Here is a 17,537-nt window from a genome sequence, read left to right on the forward strand (position 1 = left end):
ACTTGTATGCTTAGGGGCCTGCAGGCAAAACCCTACAAGGAGAGATTGAGGGTTCAGGATCTCTTCAGTCTTCACAAGAAAAGGCTGAGAGGGGATCTTGTGGACACATACAAATTCATCAGAGGGGGACAGGAAGGAATAGGAGATGCCCTATTTACCCAGTTACTTTAAATTGCCAATTAATCAAATCAAAAGCGAGACCTTATAAAGGGGGATAAGGCAAAATGCTTTGTTTATTGATTACATGAAACAGATACATAAGCTTGGACACACCAGTCATACAAACAGATACACACAAGCATACATACAAACAGACATAGACAGACATACAGACAAAACTATACCAGTAAGGTGTTATAGTTACTAGCAGAAGTTGCTCAAAGCTAGCACTGGGTGGCCAGCCCAGGCTCATTGAGGGTGATGGGAGCCGGGGTGAACAGACACGTCTGTGCTCCAGGAGGTTGCAGAGAGTGGATTCCCGATCATGGCTTGTCTACATCTCACTTTTATATGGATTTCAAGTCTTTGTTCCACACTGGGGTTTTTCATGCTCAGTTTTTAATTAGAGGTTGTTTCTTATTCATCTTCTGGTTATCTCAACTTGAGGTCATTCCAGTAAAGTTGGTATCTCAGAGTTGGTATCTCAGCCTTGAGGAACTGTGTAAATCTAATGGCAGGATATCCAGTATTCCTTTTTTTCACTATCTCCTTTTGCACCTGATCACAGATGAGTTCTTCAGTCATCCATTAATTAGTTTACTGTTTGGTTACTCATACATTGGCACCTGGTTGCTTACATAATAAGTTAAGTCTTCTTTTGCTTTCATGCAAAAATTCCCATTCTTTCACCATTCACCCTCTCATACAGAGTCTCAAGTACACAGGGCATACAAAGTTCATTTACTAATGTCAAGCAGGGAACAATGGAGTTTTAGTTGTTCATAAAAGAAAAAAAAATCAATATGTTAAAATTCATACCACACAGCAAGGAATAGGAGATGCTCTGTTTACCAGGGCACCCCTTGGAGTAACTAGGAACAATGGCCACAAAGTGATGGAGAGCAGATTTAGGTTAGACATCAGGAAGAACTTATTTATGGTAAGCGTTGCCAAAATCTGAAATGGGCTTCCAAGGGAGGTGGTGCTCTCCCCTACCTTGGGGGTCTTTAAGAGGAGGCTAGACATGCACCTGGCGGGTGTCGTCTGATCCCAGTGCTCTTTTCTGCCCAGGGCAGGGGGTCGGAATCTATGATCTGCTAAGGTCTCTTCCAACCCAAACATCTATGAATATATGAAATGTTAGCCTTTTCATTCACAACATAGTTCCATGTCATAATGCTTGGCATTAAAGTTCACAGTTCAATTACATTCTAGAATTACACAAAATTACCACAATAACTTACAGCTATATAACTTCCTGTGACTTGCATAAAGCAGATTTACCTAACATCTTCATAAGGAACGCCCCCCCCACCTCAATCTGTATATATTGAAACATTTTCTTGATTCCAGGTAAAATGTGGAGTGGTGAGATATTTATTCATTGTGGAAACAACACGTAATTGAACCTGGATGTGGTAAGTGGCAGTTATTTTTCCATAGGAATTAATGAACATAGGAAGTGTTCAGTAATGCAGAATCAAAAAAAAAAGTGACTGTACTTCTCTCAGTTCCAGATTCCACAATCCTAAAATGTTTTCCAGTTACTGAGATTTCTGAAGATCCTATCTCTCTTGTCATCAAATGCTTCCTGTCTATGGAAATATGATCTGATTTCAGACTGCCTGGCACATTTCTATCAGTAATTTTTCTAGGCTGCCAAGAACAGGCTAATAGATAATGTAAGTTTATAAAAGAAGTATGCGTTCTTTTTTGCTGATTATTTTCCCTTGATCAAAAATATGATGAATTCTAAAGAAGAAAGAGTTTAAATAGAGAAATATTTTGGTTTATGTATAGCATAGTATTTACTCCAATATATGATGACCCTAAATATAAGATGACCCCCTAATAATTAGATTCTACGTATATAAAATTTATAAATTTGTTATAATTTTCCAGGTATACAACCGAATTATTGGAGGATTGCCCTGAATTTGTCTCCCTCCCACTTACACATCAGGGGAAATAAATCTAGGGGGTCAGATAGCCTCCTTGTTCTCTGCCCTCTCAACTTCTTCCCCTGCAGTTCCTTTCCTACAGGGTCATTCTCAGACCCTGATCTCCCTAAGCCCATTGAAGTGAGGGGCATATTTGAAAATACTGACCTTGAAATCAACATACCTGTAGTAATTTACATAATATTACTACAGGTAGCCAGAGACTTGGTTCATCCAAAATGGATGTATTCTGCCTTTTTGAAACTGCTACAAGTTTTAGCACAGGTACACCATAAACAAATGTTCAAACAGTATTTTTGTATCTACTTATATATAGTACAAACTATGCATGATATTAGTCCAAATCAAAAAGGTTCTTGACTTAGTTCATTGGGCTGTATCCCAGCCGTCAACAGTGTTTCAAGCCATTGTGACCACATAGCTCAGTACTGCTCAGTAGCTGTGTGTGTGTACTCCAGGTTCCCACCACAAAGGATCCATATGCCAATTAGATGCCAACTCATGGCTGGAACAGGATGTTCTTGTCACAGGTCCTCGGATTCTCCAAGAATGTATATGTAGATTAGGTACAGGGCAACCTGGGCCAGCTCCACCACACAGAAGGCAGGGCCACAATAATCATGTGTGATAGGCTGAGAGAAGAAGCGACAAAGGAATTTTGGGTGAACTGTTTGAGTTCCCATGTAGTGATGTTTGCCAGACATTTAAGGCTGGTGAATAAAAAGGAATCATTAGAAATGGGATAGAAAATTGCAGCTCAGCTGAGGGAATGAAGAGGAAGTAAAATGCATTTAGTGTAGTGGTTCATCATGACTTGAATAAGAATTGGCACTGAGGCAGACTGAATGCAATGGGCACTTGCATATATTGTATTGAGAGGAGCTGCACTAATTTATCCTTGTGGTAGGGTAGGTGAAACTTGGGGGCATCTGAGTTCCAAGCCTCTGGGCTTGGGCCTGCACATAGGATGCCTGCCAAAAGATGTTGGAAATATCTGAAGCCCCTGGTGGGGGTGGAGGATGTTTGCTTGTTGTAGGGCCACTTATGGTTCTGGACTGACTCATGGATTTGGACTTGATTTGGCTGATTTGGCTAGGAACATGAAAAATTTCTTTAAAAAAAAAAGAAAAGGTGCTGCACTATGTTTGCCCAATGTGGGACATGTGTTTTATAGTCATGCTCAGTGTTGGTTGTGTTTAATCAACTACATAGTTCATCTCTATTACTGAGCATATGCTGCTTTTGGCAGCAGTTTAATCATAGAGAGTGCATTTAATGAGGCTTCCTTGAATGTGAATGTAAGATGAGAGTCTTTTTTCCCTATGCTGATTGCGGAGAAGGCTTCATCCTGTAATTAAGTAAATATGGTATTTATTTTGCTTGAATTCTATGCATGTGTCCCTGTATATGTGCATATAATACCTATGGTGATGATCTTATACCCTCTCCAGGTGGCAGAATTAGGCACTATTTTAGGGAAGACTGGTAGCTCTGCCTCTCATTAAGCTTGCTAAATGCTACCTATGATTCTGGTTGTAGTTAGTTATAAATTTTCAGATTTTAACTGGAGCTGAAATTATTAATGGCAGGTGCCTGCCACAGGCAGAAGTACTTTGGAAAATTATGGCCAGAATAGCCCATCTAAGGGAGAAAGCTAAGCAAAAATGCATCATGTTGCCCATATTAAAAACACACAGATATCCTGCCTTCTTATTTGAGGATGTCTAATTCTGTCTTCCTCCATGATTTGTAATAGGGACAAGAGGCTGACGGTAAAGAGCAAGCATTTGTTATTTGTTAGAGAAGGCAGGGTTGACATTGGCTGTACAGGAAGACTGGAATTGTGAGTCATGGAGATACACAGGACTGGGAATGATTAAGCAAGGAGGTTTGGACTAGGAATCTGAAGGGGTGAGATTGGATTTGCTGGACAAGAAAATTGGAACTGGGATGAGATGACCACGGGGCAGAGATTGGAACTGGCTAGATGAAAAGAATGGAGCCAGGAGGAAGAATCAGGAACAAGATAGGTGAATGTTAGAGAGGAAAATAAGGAGTCCACATTGTGAGGGAATGAGCAGAAGAATCTGCACCCAGTAGAACCCAAATTCTTCCAGAACCTCCAGTGAAACCCAAGGTTTCCCAAATCTCAACTTTCCTGTGTCATAGCAGATATCTATAAAACCATTGCCAAAATGTTTCCTCCCCATCCAGTGCTAGTCACATACAGGATAACAACCTACTACCACTATTTGATTAATAAATGACAGTGGTACGTGTAATGGATCTATAGGTTCCAGACAACTTTATTGATGACCCATTGTAACGGGGGTCTGCTCAGGGCCGATCTTTGCCTGGCCCGCCCACCTGTTCTTGGGCTAACTGCCTGCCTTCTCGCCCACCACGACTTGATCTTAATTGATTAATAAAGATGTAAATTAAGTGGGATGCTGCCCATTTTCTGCCCTGATGCTGGGGGGTAGTATCTGCACCTCCGTTCCTCCCCTACACTGCAACCCAAGCCTCGCAGATGACATCATGATGTTCTCATAAGCACCAGTCCCACACGATGGGCCCTAGAATCCTACTGTAGGACCCCACCCAGGTTCCTCCCTTCAGGCAGACTCTGCTGGCCACCTATCTCCCTGCAACCAGTTCCCATCACTGGGACCTTTGACTCTTCTAGCCCTGGTCCATCCCCAGGCCAGTCGGGACCCCAGGCCCCTGGACGACCCTCTCGGTCAGCCTCCTAGCCCTTCTGGTTCTGGCCCCTGCCTGGGCCAGTCAGGGGAAACTCTGACAGGCCTTAATGTATCACCCACACTCTCTTCCTGGGGTCCCCCTGTCTGGGTCCTCCTTCACAGACATGGGGAGCTGGGGTACCTTACACCACAACTGGTGCCTCAGGGTCTCACAGGGGACTCTCACTCCTCCCCTGGGCAGCAGGTCATGGTACTACTACAGATGTTATTTTCAACCCACACTTTGCCTCCCAACAGTGGAGAACTTACTGAGGTCAGGACTCAGCTTTTGCTCTCTGGCTGAGCCCCCCATTCTCCCCTCATGCTCAGGCTCCTCGTCATGGCCCCCTTTTCTTAGGGTCTCAGGGCTTCCCTTCTCTGGTGGGTTCAGGTGGCCACAGCCATGCCTGGCCCCAACTCCCCCCCTTGGGGTCTCACACCCACAGGGCACAGGTGGCTTCAGCCACACCTGGCCTCCAACTCTCCCTCTTGGGGTCTCGAACCCCTGCAAGGCTCAGTCAGCCTCAGCCGTAGTGGGGGAATCTACCCACTACTGCTTCTGTCCTCAGGTGAGCTCAGTTGGAGTGGGGGAGGAGCACTTGCCGAGCTCACCCTGGAGCTGGAGACAGCAGAAGCAGTGGGAGGAGAGGGGACAAATGGGAAGAGGATGGGCAATGCTACTGAGAATGGAGGGGAAGGGAGGACTTGCTAAGAGTGTTGTGGGGCAGAAGACTCTTACCTGATTCCAAGACTTAAAAAAAAGTATCCCTGGCTGCTGCACCTGCAGTATGATCTGCCTTTCCTGGTTGTGGTAGGGAAGCTGGTCATGCAGCCACCTTTACAGCATCCTGGACCTGCCTAAGGCCTTGTGGGCTTTAATGTGATGCTACATGATGGTCTTTTTGTTTTTGCTGTCTGCATTCTTGAAAACCTACACAATTCTACATACACAAAACCTACATGTTTGTTTACACAAGGCTTCTGGTTCACACAGAATAAAGTTCAGAGTGAAGTAATAGAATTTGATGATGGTATTAACATTATTGGTGCCTTAATAATGTGCATTTTCATGTTTTGCAGTGGCAGGTTTTGTACAGGAAGAGATGTGTTAAATATTTTTACCCTAATTAAATGTTCTTTCTATTTGGAAAAATTCCTCCAAAAATGCACATACTATGCCATGCCACAGACAATATGATATAATGCTTTGAAATGTAACTTGGAACATGCTTAGATATTAGTTTCTGTTGAACTCACACTCAGTACACACCACTGTAAAATTTCATTTTTTTTTGATCTGGTGTGTCAAAGGGAGTGCTATGCTTTGGGAGGAGAGAGATTTACATAAAAGGAAGCTGAGAGGAACTATATTGAGCTATAAGTTCCCTAACTGTGGGAGAGATGCATGGGAATAAAACCTAAAATGCTCATTTAGCTGTGTAAGTCACAACTGCCTGCAGTTTTTGTGGCTAAATCAGGTAACAGAATGCCACCCTAAGTGTGTGTCACCCATTCTGTCCACCATATAAGAGGGGTTCTGGAGGAAAGCACTGAATAAGATTTTACAGGCACATTTCAATGATTTATTTTGTAATGTTAACCTGGGGATTGTGCATGTATTATTGCAACAGGTAATACATATATAGTGGTGATAGTAATTTGTTCCTCTGCATTGGCAGCAAATCTATCAGGATGCATAAGAAGTGGCAGGTCATGAAGGGTCATAACAATCCTATCTATAAACCAAAGTACTCTAGCTCCCAATGCTTATCTTTCAGGCATATACACTCTTCAGGGTTCCCAGTGTTGGGCTATGACCAAAAGCCACAAGTTAGGCTATAGCAAATATATTACTATATTTTTTCTTAATTCTAGTTAATGCATTTGTGCTACTATTACAAATGAAAGGCAATGGCCTGTTTCCTGTATTACATCTTAAGGTCTGAAGACTGGCAGCGTCAGAATTGTCTATGAACTAAGGATTGAACTTCTTCTGCTAACCCCAGTCACATTTCATAGTTTCATAGTTTCTAGGGTCGGAAAGGACCCGAGCAGATCATCAAGTCTGACCCCCTGCCATGGCAGGAAAGAGTACTGGGATCAAATGACCCCAGCAAGGTGTACATCTAGCCTCCTCTTAAAGACCCCCAGGGTAGGAGTCAGCACCACTTCCCTTGGTAGTTCGTTCCAGATCCTAGCCAGCCTGACTGTGAAGTAGCACCTCCTGATGTCTAGCTTAAATCTCTGCCAGCTAGGCTACCCTCTGCCAGCTTGTGACAGTTATTTCTGGTCACTCCTGGTAGTGCTCAGGGGAACAGGGACTTCCCCAGTGCTTGCTGGTCCCCTCTGACTGGTTTGTAACAGGCCACTAGATCCCCCCTCAGCCTTCTCTCATGGAGGCTGAACAGATTCAGGTCCTGTAGCCTCTCCTCATAGGGCCTGCCCTGCTGCCCCCTGATCTTGCAAGTGGCCCTCCTCTGGTCCCTCTCCATGTTATCCACATCCCTCTTGAAGTGCAGTGCCCAGAAATGGATGCAGTAATCCAACTGCGGCCTGACCAGTGCCGCATAGAAGGGGAGGATCACCTCCTTGGACCTGCTCGAGATGTATCTGTGGATGTATGACAAGGTACAGTTGGCCTTCCTGACTGCATCCCCACACTGCTGGCCCATGTTCATCTTGGAGACAATGATGACTCCAAGATCCTTTTCTGCCTCTGTACTGACAAGAAGGGGGTTCCCCAACCTTTAGGTATGGTGCCGGTTGTTCCTCCCCAGGTGCATCACTGCACTTGTCGGTGTTGAATCCCATCCTATTCTCATCGGCCCACCCCTGTAACCTGTCTAGGTCTGATTGCAGCCTATTACTCGCTTCTAGCATGCCCACATCCCTCCACATTTTAGTGTCATCAGCAAATTTGAACAGGGTGCTTTTTACTCCCTCGTCCAAGTCACTGATGAAGATGTTGAACAGTGTGGGCCCGAGGACCGAGCCCTGCGGAACCCCACTGCCCACATCCCTCCAAGTCGAAAATGACCCATACACCACCACTTTCTGCATGCGGTCCTCCAGCCAGTTGGTGACCCAATTGACTGTGCGGGTGTCGACACCACAGTCCCCCAGTTTCTTTATGAGAACGGGTGAGAGACAGTGTCGAAGGCCTTCCAAAAGTCCAGGAAGACTATATCCACTGCTACCCCTGCATCTAAGGATTTGGTGAACTGGTCGTAGAAGGCCACCAGGTTGGTCTGACAGGACCTGCTGCTAATAAATCCATGTTGGTTGCCCCTAAGCATAATGTCCCCTGCTGGCCCCTCGTGGATATGCGCCAGAATAATTTTCTCAAAAAGCTTGCCCAGGATCGAGGTAAGACTAACTGGCCTATAGTTTCCCGGGTCCTCCTTCCTCCCATTTTTGAAGATGGGAACCATGTTGGCCCTCTTCCAGTCCTCTGGCACCACACCAGAGCACCACGAGTGCTCGTAAAGCCATGCCAGGGGTCCTGCAATGACCTCAGCCAATTCCCTCAGTAGTTTAGGATGGAGATCATCTGGACCAGCTGATTTGAATGCATCCAGTCCTTCCAGAAGTTCCCTAACTAGTTCTGCACTAACCCTTGGCCTAGGTGTGCCTCCCCTGGGGTCTAAGGAGGGCCCAGAGCGGCGGGGGGGTGACTGTTCCAGTCCCTGCTTAGGAAAATGGAGGCAAAGAAATCATTAAATATGTTGGCTTTGTCATCTGGTATGACGATCAAATTTCCTAATGTGTCCTGAAGGGGCCCCGCATTACCCAGAACCTTCTTTTTGTCCCCTATGTGTTTAAAAAAGGAATTCTTATTGTCCTTTATCCGGGAAGCTAGTCCCAGTTCCATCTCCACCTTGGCCTTCCTGACTGCCCCCCTGCATCCCTGAGCAACTGTGGTATAGTCCTCCCTGGTGGTGGCCTCTCACTTCCATTTGGTGTACGCCTCCCTTTTAGCTAGGAGACATTCCCGGATGCTTTTGGTGAGCCATGAGGGCTTATGTGCCCCCCTGTTCCCTTTGATTCATGTTGGGATTACCTCCCTTTGGGTTTGGAGGATCGTCTCCTTAAGGAGCAAACACTCTCCTTGGACACCTGGCTCCCCTCCCCTCTGGGACCTCAGTGCTTCCCCGATTATTCTCCTTAGCTCATTGAAGCCTGCCCTCCTAAAATCTAGGGCTGCTGCCTTGCTGTAGGTCTTTGCCACCTTCCACTGGCTGGTGAATTCCAGCAGGCAATGATCACTGTCGCCCAGGTGGTCGAGCACCTGCAGCCCCCTCACCAGGTCATCACCCGTGGCCAGCACCAGGTCCAACAAGGCATCTCCCCTGGTGGGGCTGTGCACCTCCTGGGTTAGACAGAATTCCTGCATTCTGGCTAGGAACTTACGTGAGTGGTCAGACCTGGCTGACTGCTCTTCCCAGCAGATGTCTGGAAAGTTCAGGTCCCCCATGACCACCACAACCTTTGACTTCACTACCTCCATGAGCTGACTTAAGAATTCCTGGTCGAGCTCTTCCCCTTGGTTGGGAGGTCTGTAGTAGACTCCCACCGTTAAGTCTCTTTCCCCTTGACTGCCTTGTATTCTAACCCAAAGCACTTCAGAGTGCCCCTCCTCTGATACTTTGCTAATTGACGAGGCTGTGTATTCTTCCTTAATATAGAGTGCCACACCCCCACCTTTCCTTCCTATCCTGTCCCTCCTGTAAAGCCTATAGCCCTTGACATTCATCACCCAGTCATGCGTTGGGTCCTACCACGTTTTGGTGATCCCCACTATGTTTGGGTTGGTGTCAGCTAGCAGAAGGATAAGTTCCTCCTGCTTGTTTTCCATACGATGAGCATTTGTGTAGAGGCATTTGAGGCCTCCTGTGGACGTGTGCACTGGCTCCCTACTTTCAGCATTACCCTGGCCCCTGTCACTTACCTGTGTATATGTTCTGCTCGTTGGTCTAGGCTGGGCTGTACTTGTGGGTGTTGCTTGGTCTGGCAGTCCGATGTTTCCTCCACCCTCGTCTTCCCCTTCCCCAATAAGCCTAGGTTAAAGCCTGCTGGAGGAGATCCGCCAACCTAGAAGAAAACAAATCTCATCTGGTAATGTAGTTTTCAAATCTACATTACCAGGGCTGGCCTATAGGCTCCTGCTCAGACATCATTTATCCTTTTACTCCTGCTTGGAAGTGGATAGGGTATTTGGATTCTTTTCCCTCCTCCAGCTTCTGCTTCCTGCCCCGACTCTGGGGAGGGGGAAGGGTTGCCTGTGCTGTACGCACATCAAGGGTGCTGGGATGCTTGTGCGACATGTGCCATGGCAGAGGGCAGCTGCCTCTATGGTATGCCCACTTGGGAGGTTGGCTGGGGCTCTGTATGTGGCAGGGTTGAGGAGCTGGGCTGTCTGCACTCTGTGCATGGCAGGGGGTTTTGGGGACTGTCTGCAGAGCAAGTGGCCCATGCAGCTTGTGTGTGGCATGCAGCCCTCAGCAGTCTGGAAGTTGGACAGCTCTGCATTACATCACTAGGGGAAACATTGAAATTAAGTGTTTTAATAAATGTGCTAAATTCATCTAGTAGAAGGGCTTTTCTTTAATTATGATTGATTTAATTTCATAAATATGAAAAAATAGAATGGTGACCTCTGAATCACCTTTCAATTGTAATTTTCTGTTAGTTTTTGAGGTAATTAAAAAGGGCAATTTTAATGTACTTAATATGTGTTTTATTGATGTATTAAGTGAAACTTTTAATCAGAACATTGGGTGGCACTAATATGCATCGCTTAAAATAAGACTTTATGATTTTATTAATAAAATAAGATTTCATTTCTTTCTTTCATAGAATCATAGTAAAGTAGGTCTGGAAGAAACCCAGGAGGCCATAGAGTTCAATCCATCTACTTAAGGCAGGATCATTCTTGTTGAAACCATTCCAGGAAAGTGCTCATCTAACCTGCTCTTAAAATCTTTCAAGGCTGAAGATCCCATGGCCTCCCTAGGTAGTGTGTTGCTGTGCTTAGACACCCTCAGAATGATGGCTTTGGTACATATTACCTTTAGGTGGCTCAGAGGTTGTCCACACAGTAAGACCTGTAAACTAGTTTTAAGCACTGTTTAGGCATTTTAAGATTACACCACTCCAGGGCATGTTTATCTCTGGTTCATACTACCCAGCTCATGTTCCATGAATGTGTGGCCACTCCTCACAGATGAGCCACCCAAGTTGCAGTCCTCCAGCATCTCAAGATGCAGTGTTCCCTCTCCCTACCCTCTTTTCCTGTGTGGACACCTTTCCATCCTCTGAACTCTACTGCCCAGGGGGTGGTACTGGCACTAAGCCAAATCTGTCTCCGTCTCTGGGGGTGTGACCTGGCTGGGAACCCCTCCCCGCCAGACCAGTCTGGGAGGAAGAGGTAGGAGGGGTGGAATAGGGAGCAAAGTGGGGGCCAGATCATGGTTCCTGTGAACTGCAGCTTCCCTCTAGAGGCAGTGTCCCTATGAGCTGGGGCAACCCAATCCCAATCCCAATCCCAATCCCAATTTCTTAAAACATAGATTTCTAGGAGTTGGCAGGCACATATTAGATCATCGAATCCGACCCCCTGCTCTGGGCAAGAAAGAGTGCTGGGGTCAAGTAATCCCAGCCAGGTGCTTGTTTAATCTCATTTTGAACACCTCCAAGGTAGGGGAAAGCACCACCTCTCTTGGAGGTCCATTCCAGATTTTGGCAACCCTCACTGTAAAGAACTTCTTCTTCTCTGTCCCCAGATTTTTATCTTGAATGTGTAATTGTTCTAAACTTGAGCTAACACAAACACTAATCAACATTTGAGAAGTCTAAAGTGTAATCAGTAACAAAGCCCTGTAAAAGATCTAATGCCCAAGATAAATTTCCCTTGTTTCAATTTAAGACTGTTACTTCCTTTTCAGAGCTATAGTGAATAATTTTTCACCATCCTCTTTGTAATTACCCTTTAGGTAATTGAAGACTGTTATCAAATCCTTTACCCCTGGGCTCTTTCTTTTCTTCCAACTTTTTCGGGTAAATCATGTTTCCTAGGACTCTAAATATTTTTTTTGCCAACTGTTCCAGTCATTTGATCACTGACCTTATTCCTGAAGCCTGAAGAAAAAAAGGCATTAGATACTTCAACTTCCTCCATGTCTTCCATTATTATATTGCCTCCCCCATTCAGTAAGGGACCCATGCCTTCCTCAGCCTTCCTCTTACTGTCAATATATGTGTATAATCCTTTCTGTTGCCTTTTATGTTCCTTGCTGGCTTATATGCTTTGGCCTTCCTGATTTTCTCTTTGCATGCCTTTCTATACATGTATACTTATCCCATATTCATGTAATATGGCTAGGCCTTCATTTTTTATAAGATCATTTAAAACATGCAATTCACTGAATAGTTTGCTATTTTTCTCTTAGAAATGTTCTTAGATTGGGGGAGTCCTTCCCATCAGTTCATGGAGTTTAAGTCTGTTTTTCTACTGCTTTCCTTAGGATCTGAACTCCATTTTTACATGGTCCTTGTAACCTAAGTTGCTTTTCACCTTCATATTCTTAACAATTTCCTCTCTATTTGTGAGAAGAAAATGGCGAAGGGGACCTCTCGCTTGGTTTCTTCTCCATCTGTACCAAAAAGAAATCCCTGACACACTCCAAAAACTTGCTGAACCATGTACGTTGCTCCTAGAACATATCATGGTATTTAAAATCTCCTATAAACACCTCGTTCTCTGATTTCAGTACTTTGGTTAGTTGTTTGAGAGAAGCCTCATCTACCTCCTACTACTGGTTTGGTGATCTGTAGCAGACACCCACCATGACATCACTCTTGCTATTCTCCCCTCTTGCTGTGACTCACAGCCTTTCAGTAGATCAAGCTCCTGTTTTGCAATGCACCTATTTTATATGTAAAGCAAAAGTCTCCTTTTTGCCTCGTCTGTCCTTTTCTGAACAAGTTTTACCCATCCACAACAGTATTCCAGTCATGTAACTATCCCACCAACTCCCAGTTGTCCCAATTACAGTCTAATAGTAATTGTAATTCCAAATCTTCCTCCAAATCTCCCACACTTCTTGCATTAGTTTATGAATATCTTAGCTGACCAGCCAATTGCCCTGATGATTTTTCTCTAACAACACTGCTTTTGTCTTTCATTGAACCTAGTTTAAAGCTCTCCTCACTAAGCTAGAAAGCCCCACTTCTTTACTTATGCATCCCATAGCATCTTTCCTATTATTTTCCCAGAGGTTATTTCAGTCCTGATTGATAGCTCCTTAGGGAAGTTCATAGAATCATAGAAGTAGGGTCGGAAGGGACCTTGCAGATCTTCAAGTCTGACCCTCTGCCAGGGCAGGAGAAAAAAAAACTGGGCTCAAATGATCCCAGCCAGGTAGGCATCAAGCCTCCTCTTAAAGATCCCCAGGGTATGAGCCAGCACCACTTCCCTTGGAAGTTGGTTCCAGATCCTAGCCACCCTGACTGTGAAGTAGTTCTTACGGATGTCTAATCTAAACCTACTCTCCAACAACTTGTTGTCATTATTCCTTGTTATGCCTGGGGGGGCTAGGGGAAACAAGGTCTCTCCCCAACCCTTCTGGTCCCCCCTAGTGAGTTTATAGACTGTCACCAGGTCCCCCCTCAGCCTTCTCTTGTGAAGGGTGAACAGGTTCAGGTCCTGCAGTCTCTCATTGTAGGGTCTGCCCTGTAGTCCTCGGATCATGCGGGTGGCCCTCCTCTGGACCCTCTCAATGTTGTCCACATCCCTCCTGAAGTGGGGCGCACAGAACTGGACACAGTACTCCAGCTGTGGCCTGACCAGTGTTGCATAGAAGGGGAGGATCACGTCCTTGGCCCTGCTAGAGATGCACCTGTGGATGCATGACAAGGTCCGGTTAGTCCTGCCAGCTGTGACCTCACATTGTCAGCCCATGTTCATCTTGGAGTCAATAATGACTCCAAGATCCCTTTCTGCCTCCATGCTCTCAAGAAGGGAGTTTCCCATCTTATAAGTGTGCTGCTGGTTACTACTGCCCAAGTGCAGCACCCTGCACTTGTCAGTGTTGAAGCACATCCTGTTTTTGCTAGCCCACCCCTGTAACCTATCCAAGTCTTGCTGCAGTCTTTCCCTCCCTACTAGCGTGCTCATCTCACCCCCAATTTTGGTACCATCAGCAAATTTAAACAGGGTGCTTTTCACCCTGTCATCCAAATTGCTGCTAAAGAGATTGAACAGCGTGGGCCCTAGGGGACTCCACTGCCCACTTCTCCCCAGGTTGAATATGACTCATCCACCATCACCCTCTGAGTGTGACCCTTCAGCCAATCTGCAGTCCATCTGACTGTGTAGGCATCAATGCCACAGTCACCCAATTTCTTAATGAGGTTGGGGTGGGAGACGGTGTCAAAGGCCTTGTGGAAGTCCAGAAAGACTATGTCCATGGTGACACCTGCATCCAAGACTTTTGTGACCTGATCATAAAAGGCAATCAGGTTGGTCTGACATGAATTCCCCCTAACGAAACCGTGCTGGATGCTGGCAGCGCCTATACATGCATATTAATTAAATGCAAAAAACTCTGGTGCTTATCACAGCTGAGTTTATTGCTTCTGGGCATGCATTTATACATGTACCTAGGATCACAGCTTATTGAGCCAAGTTGGAGTAGCCCCAGCTGGCAGGAAGCCTGGGGGGTCTGCCTGTCAGCAGGCTGCCTAGGGCTATTCCCCCCATCTCAGCATGCTGTGGAGGATTTTGCTAGAGCATGAGAGTGCTTCAGTACAGGCTAGTCAGCCGGCAGCCCCACACTAAAGCATCCTTCTGTCCCAGCCAGCTAGGAAAGCATCTACACTTGTGCTGCTGTGGAGTAAAACACTCCATAACAAACTAGTGCTTGTACTTACAAGTATTATACTGCTGGGGTGTATGTGAACATGTGCGACATTTACTGTGCAGCTTAGTCCACAGTGCAGTAAACATCTCATGTAGATGTACTCACTGTCTTTTACAGTAGGCTTATAATAAGCCAGATAATGTAGAACACATCTTAGTCCAAGTCTCAAGCACTACTGCAAAATAAATGTTATTTTTCCCCTATCAGTTTAGTGGTGATGCTGAAGACAAATGAAGCCTTTCTCACACATTATAGAATCATAGGATCATGGAGTTAGAAGAAATTTCATGAAACAAACCACTGCACAAAGGTAGGATTGCTATTCCTAAATCATTCTCCTAAAATCCTTATTCTGCCTCCTTTTGAAAATTTTCACTGAAGTAGATTCTACAACTTTCCTGGCAGTCTATTTCACTGCCTTACTTTTCTAAGAGTAAGGAGGTTATTCCTGATATGTAATCTAAATATAATTTCCTGCATTTTAAAGTCATTGCTTTATATCTTGCTTTCTGTGGCAAAGGAGAACAATTTTTCTTCCTATTTTTTCTGGCAGCCTGTGAGAGGGGAATAGACAACAGAGGCTCCCCCTCTGTCTTCTCTCCCGGCAGGTAAAGAGGAACTGACACCAGTATGACAGGCTCTGGTACAGAAGTTTTGCAGCTGTCTGAGCCTCTGGGTTGGGGGAAAAAGGGTCAGGGCCTGGGAGGAGGTGGGGCTGGAATACAAGGAATGGACAGGGTGGGGGAGGAAGAGAGGGGGAGAAGTGGAAAGAAGCCTTGAGAGGAGGCAGGGAACAAGGAAGTGGAGGTTCAGAGTGGATCATCAGAAGGGCAGAGCTGGAGATACACTCCAGGAGAAAGGGGTGAGAGGAAGGGGCTGGCACACTGCTGGGGAGAGCTATGGCTGGCAGAGAGCAAACCCACCAGCAAAAGGCAGGGCTGGAAAGATGCACAGCTCACTCAAATCTGTGTGTTTCAGCAAAGATTGACTCACAAGAAGGGACAGAGCAACCCAGCAGAGAACAGTGGAAGAGTCTGAGGCCAGATCAGAACTGGCAACACTGGGACTCGGTGGTACCTCTCGGGGCCAAGTTGGGATGGGAGCCAGGAGACAACACAAGGACGGACAAGGGTGAGGCCTGGAGGCAGTCCAGTGGCTGACCAGGGATGAGAGTTGGACCAGCTAATCGGGAATGATTCTCCTGAAGGGGCAAGACCCTAGAACACAGCTTGGGATAAGAATACATTTTCTCAGAACTTATCTCAGGGAAGGCTGGATGGTAGAACTTCAGGTTGTGGTTTCAGTTAATGTTTAATGAACATTGTTAAGGCCACCATATGATGAGCATAGTTATGAGGACATGAGCCCGAGATCTCAGGTACTGAAGAAGAGCCCCTGCAATGGGAGCAACTCTTCTTCTCTACCAGTGAGAGAAACGGGTGAGAAGAGATCATCCATAAAGAGCGAGCCTCCTAACAATGACCCCAGTTTGGGCCAGGGATGTGGTAAGTGGGGTAAAGGGGAGGTTGGAGCCCAATGAAGAAAACAGAAGAGAAATATCCCATGAAGCACCAGCAAGGACTGTCTCCCAGCAGTAACAACAAAACGTGGCAGGAGAACGAGAACAACTGACAGGATGGGCTGGTAGTTCCATTTCTGGGGGTCTCACTCTGATGTTACAAGGTTTCACTCTGACCAGTAGGTAAGAAAGGATTCAAACCCTATAATACGTACCCATGACATAGCCTTTTAGATATCTGAATGCTATCATGCCCCCCACTAGTCAACTTTTCCAATTTAAGCATGCTTAATTCTTTCAGTCTTTCTTCATATGGCTTGCCACCCAACTCTTTTATACTTTTTTACCCACTTCTAGACTTTCTAAGCTCTCCACATTCTTCTTAAAATGTGGAGCCCAGAACTGCAAACTTACCGGCACTGAGTAGAGTCATACTATCACATCCTCTGTCTTACACCTAATACTCCCGTTGATGCAGCCCAAAGCTGCCTTTGCTTTTTTGTATCTGTGTCACATTGCTAGCTCATACTGAGTTTTTAACCCACCAACCCCTTTAAGCACTTCTCAGCAATGCTACCTGTCAGTCAGTAATATCCCATTCTGTATTTGTGTTTTTGATTATTCTTTCCTAGGTCTAGCACCTTACATATATACTGAATTATATGCTGTTGTTTCTAGCCCAGGTTTTCAGTCTCTCCGGTTCCTTCTGAATTTTACTCCTACATTCCTAAAATGTTTATAACCCTTCTCAGTTTCATGTCATTTGCCAGCCTGATCAGGAAGCTCTCTATTTTGGCATCCAAATAATTAATAAATATGTTAAATACCCAGTGGAACACCCTCACCATTGACATTGATCCATTGTTAATTCCCCTTTGCTTTCAGTTATTGAGCCAATTATGTGTCCACCTTGTAGTAATTTTATCTAGCCCACATTTCACTGATTTGCTGATGTGTAGGTCATGGGGAGTCAAAAGCCTTACTCTAAAGTCCAAGTATATGATATCTACTGCATTCCTTTTATGTACCCAACTAGTTATTTTGTCAGAGAGAGAGATTAATCATGAAGAGATCAGCTTGGTTTGGCATGATTTGTTCTTAACTAGTAGCTAGTGAACAGCTTTTCCTCCCCCAGATGGTTGAGAAGTTTTATAATTTGCTTCACTGAATTCCAAAGTACTGAAGTCAGGCTGACCGGTCTATAATTCCCCAGGTCCTAATTTTTGCCAGATTTAAA

General features: G+C 45.3%; 1 long non-coding RNA gene across 1 annotated transcript in view; it reads right to left on the bottom strand.

The window, feature by feature from the left end:
- Positions 1-221: 221 nt before the first annotated feature.
- Positions 222-17,537, bottom strand: part of LOC149872830 (uncharacterized) — a 31,195-nt gene continuing 13,879 nt past the window's right edge. The window contains exons 2-3 of the long non-coding RNA XR_016439804.1: positions 9,810-9,952; positions 222-903 (exon numbers count right to left, since the gene is read on the bottom strand). This is a non-coding gene — a long non-coding RNA (uncharacterized LOC149872830). The remainder of the gene's footprint in view (positions 904-9,809; positions 9,953-17,537) is intronic.

The sequence above is a fragment of the Crocodylus siamensis genome, chromosome 1, assembly GCF_052110815.1.
Source record: "Crocodylus siamensis isolate JL-2025a chromosome 1, ASM5211081v1, whole genome shotgun sequence".
NCBI lineage: Eukaryota > Metazoa > Chordata > Crocodylia > Crocodylidae > Crocodylus > Crocodylus siamensis.